The 6,000-nt window shown below is 47.4% G+C and overlaps 1 protein-coding gene across 1 annotated transcript in view; it reads right to left on the minus strand.

Moving 5' to 3' along the window:
- The window catches only part of Ttyh2 (tweety family member 2), a 52,593-nt gene that overhangs the window by 33,363 nt on the left and 13,230 nt on the right, over positions 1-6,000 (minus strand). The window lies entirely within an intron of this gene.

Below are 6,000 nucleotides of genomic sequence, written 5' to 3' on the forward strand. Positions count from 1 at the left end.
GTGGCTTTTTACATAAGTGCTTCAGATCCAAACATAGGTCTTCATGTTTGCACAGTAAGCACTGTACCCACTGAGCCATCGCCCTAGTCCATAAGTACTGTCAACTTAACGGTTTCTTTTTTGTTGTTATAGTACTGGGGATTGAACCTGGGGCCTCAGGCAGGCATGCTAGGCAAACACTCTACTACTGAGTGACAATTCAAGCCTCTGCATTTATCTTTTAAAAATTGTTTATAGTGCTGGGTATCGTGGTGCACGCCTTTAAAACCAGCATCTGAGAGGCAGAGGCAGGCAGAGCTCTTTGAGTTCAAGGCTAGCCTGGTCTACAGGGAAACCAGCCAGAGACCCTGTCTCAAAAAATGCCAAAAAAAAAAAGTGTATAGAGTGGTTTTAGGTTCATGGCAAAACTGAGCAGCAAGTACAGTATTCTCATCTACCTCTGTCTATATATGTGCTAGGTCTCCCATTACAATATCCCGCACAAAGTAGTGTGTTTGCTTTAACTAATGAAGCCAATGGGAACAGGGTGCCACCCAAGGTCCATAGCATGCACAGGGGTCACCTTAGTGTTGAAATTCTACAGGTCTGGCAAACATACAGTGTCACATACTTGCTATTACAGTACTCCCTGCCCTAAAATGCCCCTGTGCTCTGCATAGCCTTTTGCCTCCCTCCTCCAACCCCAGGTCTTTCAGTCTCCATAGGCCCTGCTGCTTCCAGATGTCATACAGTTGGACTCATAGCATGCGGCATTTCCCCATCAGCTTCTTTTTCTTAGTAACAGGCACTGAAGGTTCCCCCACATCGTTCATGACTTAATAGAACATTTGCTTTCAGCCCCACGTAATATTCCATTGTCCAGCCATGTCCTGGTTTATTTAACCACTCAGCTACTGAAGGAAGAAGCCCTGATTACTTCCAAGTTTGGAAAACTATGAATAAAAGCTACTGCAAATAACCAGAGTGTGGGCTTTTGACTTTAGCTGAGGAATTTTATTCTGGGTTCTGGGATGAGGGGATGATGTCCCGAAGGTTAAATACCAACCAAAGTGACCCAGCAGAAGCCAGTCTATCTTTGGCCAATAGGAAGAGTGCTCTTCTAGGTGGGACTCTGAAAGGTACAAAATTGCAGGCAAGTCTGGGGATGAGGCTTTGGTGGCTCCAGTGGAGCCCTGAGGTCTGATGAGATGACATGCTTAGTATCAACCTTCAGGTCTCTCCTGACATGGCTAGGAATCAGGGCACCCTGGCCTTCTCCACCCCCTCCCCTGACCTTCCCATATAGCCCCCAAGAGAGCCAGTTCTGTAGTACAAAATTTCAGCTTCTAGAAAGTTCTCAAGAATAGAGCTGAAGGCTGCCTCCTTAACCCACAAACCCACTGGGTTCTGCTTCATGCTTGGGGTTGGCTGGAACAAGCCTCCAATTCTGCTACACACCGCATCTAATATGTCAATGTGGCCTCCTCACCATTTCTTGCCTTCTGCTGAACTCACAATTTGACCAGGCTGGCCTTGATCTCACAGAGATCCACCAGCCTCTGCCACCCAAATGTTGGGCTAAAGGCATGCTCCACCATGCCCAGCTTGTCTTTTGCTTTCTGAGGCAGCTATACGAGACAAGGTCTCATGGATCCCCAGCTTGGCCTCAAACTCTCTATTCTTCCAAGGATGATCCTGAACTCCTGATCCCTGTCTCTATCTCCCATTGTGGGTGTGGGCCACCATGCCCAGTTTTACTTTTCTTTCTATTTTATTTATTTATTTATTATTTTTATTTTATATGTATGAGTGTATTGCCTGCCTGTAGGTAAGTGCACACATGTCGTGCAATGCCTGTGGAGGACAGAAGAGGCTGTTGGATCCCCTGGAACTGGAGTTACAGTTGTTGTTAGTTGCCATGTGGGTGCTGGGATTCAAACCCAAGTCTTCTGCAAGAACAACCAGTGTTCTTAACCGCTGAGCCATCTCTCCAGCCCCCCACTGTTACTTTTCAGTGCATGCTCTGAGCAGGGTGGGGAGGGGGGTATTAGTACTCTAGTAATCCTACCCCTCATACACACACTGACCTGACCTTGTGTCCTGCCCCCATGGTCTGTAAACAACCCCTCCCTCCCTGAATTTCTTAGCAGGACTTGCTATTAAGCTCAGCCTGCCCCCAACTTTCCTACAGTGTTGTATTGATTTTTGTTTAGTTTTAACCAAAAGCAGAACTGGACACCCATCTCGGGGAAATTTCATCTGATTGACTTTAATCCAGCTGGGCAAATCATTTGCAACCCTGACTCTGTTGTCATCGATCACAATCTACGTGACGTACATGGCGTGGGATGACAGGAGACTGGCTAAGCCGTTGCCTCACTCTCAGCCTCAACACCAACTTGGGGAAAGAGAAACACGTGCATATTGACACTTCTCCTCGCCCTTTCCTTCTTTCAAGAGGCCAGGACCTAGGAGCCAGGTGTGGTGGTGCATTCCTGTAATATCAGGGACTCAGGAAGCTGGAACAGGACTATTGAGGCTAGCCTGGGCTACATAGAAAGGCTCTATGTCAAAATACAATTTAAATGAAGGTTGATGGTAGAACACGTGCTTAGCAAGTCCAAGGCCCTGGGTTCAACTCCTGGTGTGGTAAAAACAAAACAAACCAAAACTAACCAAACAAATGAACAATCACCAAATAAAAAACCATGATAGGATGAAAGGTGGAAATCCCCCAAAGTCCATTATCTATCTATCTATCTATCTATCTATCTATCTATCTATCTGTCTGTCTGTCTGTTTTTATGTGTATGAGTGTTTTGCCTGCATGTAATACACCCAGTCCTGCAGTCATGCAATGCCCACAAAGCCCAGAAAAGGGCATTGGATTCCCTGGAACTGGAGTTATGGATGGTTGTTAGCTACCATGTGGGTGCTGGGCATTGAATCTGGGTCCTCTGCAAGAACAGCCAGTGTTTTTAACTGCTGACATCTCTCTAACCCCCCCCCCCAAAGGTTATTATAGAAACCTTCATTTAAAGTGTCCTTCAACCCCTAATTCAAAGTTTTTAGGATGAGGTCTATGGTCACAGAGGCACAATCACCTGGGATCAGCTGGTGCAATGGTAAGCCTGTAATCCCAGCCTTCAGGAATGGAAACAGGAGGACTGTGTGTTCAAGGCCAGCCTGGACCACATAACAAGATCCCATCCCTAAAAAACCAAAGCCAGATAAAACCACCAGACATGGAGAGGAATGCTTATAATCTCAGTACTTGGGAGGCTGAGGCAGGTAGAAAACCTTGCAAATTTGAGACCAGTCAGGTTACACAGTGAGGTTGTTTGTTTTTGAGACAGGGTCTCCTTATAGCCCCAACTGACCTGGAACTTGCTACATAGACCAGGCTGGTCTCAATCGCACAGAAACCCCCCTGTCTCTGCCTCCGGGAGCACTGGGATTGAAGGGGTACACTACTACTTGGGCCCCCATAGTGAGTGCTGAGTCAGCCAGAACCAAGTGGTGGAACTCTGACTCAAACAACAAAAACAAAACAAAGCGTCTGGACTGTTTAAGGAATGGCTGAGTGGCTCCCTTCTACCTTGAGCCCACTGATCTGTTGTTGGTCCCGGAATTGCACATTTTAAAATGAGTCCCTCCCCTCCCCGCCCCCTTCAGTATTTTTTGTATTCTAGCAGTTCCAAAACCAGGTCTGGGCTGCTTGGTTGCACCATCCTGCTGTGTGTCCTCCATCTTTCTCCACTGTGTCAGGAGGTGTCCGGGGCTCAGCCTGAAGCGTTCACATTCTGATCGCATGCTGCTTTCACCATCCTATTTTATTTAAGAGAAAGCAAAGCAATTTTTTTGTTTTTCGGTGCCAGAGCTCAAATCCAGGGCCTTGCACATGCTGGGCCAGCATTCTATCACTGCGCTTTGTCCTTAACCCCAGGACAATTTATGTCTGGCAAAATGCCTCCTGTCTGCTCTTTGTGTTTATAATTTTTCCCTGTAGCTATCTAAGCCACCTGGGGATTCAGTATCAAGTCAGCTGTGTTTTATCCTTTTAATTCCTTCATGTCCTGCTTTTGAGAAATGGGCCAGCTGGGTGGTGATAGAGCAATTCCTATAATCCCTGAACTTGGGAGGTGGAGGCAGGAGGATCAGGAATTCAAGGTCATCCTCAGCTATATAGTAAGTTCAAGGCCATCCTGGGCTACAGAGACCTTATCTCAAAACAAACAAAATCCCACAAACCAAAGAGAATGGCCACTTTCTAGTTTTGCCCTGCTCTCGGCCTGTGGGTTTATAGGAGATGGCCTAGGTGTGGCTGTGAACTTGGCCTAGGCTTCCAGGACCAGAACTATCTCAGGCTACTTAGAGACACTTGGTCACTCCTAGTGTCTTTGGTCCTGTCTGGTTCACATGGACGCACGGTGAGTATGGGAAAAGAGACTCTACCTTCTCCCTGACATACCAATGCCACCATCCTTCCCAAACACTGGGTCATCACCCTGCAACACAGAGGGGCATAGCCTCTTTCCTCTCCGCCCTTCCCCTCTCAGGAGCCTCTTGTACACATTTTCTTCCACAGAATTTTTTTTTTTTTGGTTTGGTGTTTGAATTTTTGAAATTTATTTATTTTATTTTTATTTTTTGTGTATGACTGTTATGCCTGCATGTATGTAAATGTACCATGTGTGTGCAATGCCCAGGAAGTCAGAAAAGGGTATAGGATCCCCTGAAACTGGAGTTACAGATGGTTGTTAGCCATCATGTGGGTACTGGAAACCAAATCTGGGTCCTCTGCTAGAACAACCAGTGCTCCTAGCTGCCAGGCCATCATTCCTGCTCTGTTTTTGTTTTTTTTGAGACAGGGTCTTCCTGTAGCCTTGGATGACTGGGAACTCACTATACAGACCAGCTGGCCTGGAACTCACAGAAATCTGCCTGCCTCTGCTTCCCCGAGTGCTGGGAATAAAGGTGTTCACCACCATGCGGGGCTCTTTTACAGAGTTAATCTCCCCTCTTCTGCTGGGTCCTTGTCAGCAGAGCACCACATGTTCTCATCAGAAGCCCTGTAGCTTTGCCTCCTGTCACCTCTACTCCTGCTTTCTCTACACCCTTTCCTGCCTCTCTGCCTCTCCGTTCTCTCCCCACCCCGTCCCCTATCAAGTGTCCTAGCCTGAGCTCATTTGACCTCTGAGCTCTTCTATCACCCAGATGACCACTTCTGTGCTAAGTAGTCGGAAGGTCAATCCTGCCACCTGACTGCATGAAGGGATACCTGGGAGACTTCTGGGGGTGTGTGTGAGGGCATTTCCAGAGATGGCTGGCATGTGGAACAGCACCTATGGGGGAAGACCCATTCTGAATGTGGACACTACTACTCCACGGGCTGGGTGCCCAGATGGAACACATGTAGAAGAATACAACCTGTGCCCACCAGTACAGGCTTGCTTTCTCTCTCTGCTTCCGGTAAGTCAGGAGATGACCAGCTCTGCACACTACATCCTTCCACCATAAAGCTCCACCCCACCACAGGCCCAGTAACAACGGAGCAGGTTGACCATGAACTGATAATCACTAGTCAAATAAATCCTTCTTCCTTTTAAGTGTTTTCTCTCTGTTGGTTTTATAAGGCAAGGTCTCCAGCAGCCCAGGCTGATTCTGAACTTGCTACACAGTCAAGGACAATTTGGAAATTCTGATCCTTGTGTCTCCACCTCCTACGTGCTAGAATTGCTACCACACCCACTTTTATGTTAGTATTTTGTGACTGTGACGAGAGGCTAATTAACAGTCTGGCTTCTGGTTAGACCACACTAAGCTGGTGACCCCACCACACTGCCAATTCCATTACTCTTAAAAATCAAAACCCTCTGGGCGTGGTGGCGCAGGCCTTTAATCCCAGAACTCGGGAGGCAGAGGCAGGCGGATCTCTGTGAGTTCAAGGCCAGCCTGGTCTACATAGTGAGTGCCAGGACAGCTGGGGCTACAGGGAGACCCTGTCTCAAAAAGACAAAA

The sequence above is a fragment of the Nannospalax galili genome, unplaced genomic scaffold (assembly GCF_000622305.1).
Source record: "Nannospalax galili isolate Female #2095 unplaced genomic scaffold, S.galili_v1.0 scaffold634, whole genome shotgun sequence".
Classification (NCBI taxonomy): domain Eukaryota; kingdom Metazoa; phylum Chordata; class Mammalia; order Rodentia; family Spalacidae; genus Nannospalax; species Nannospalax galili.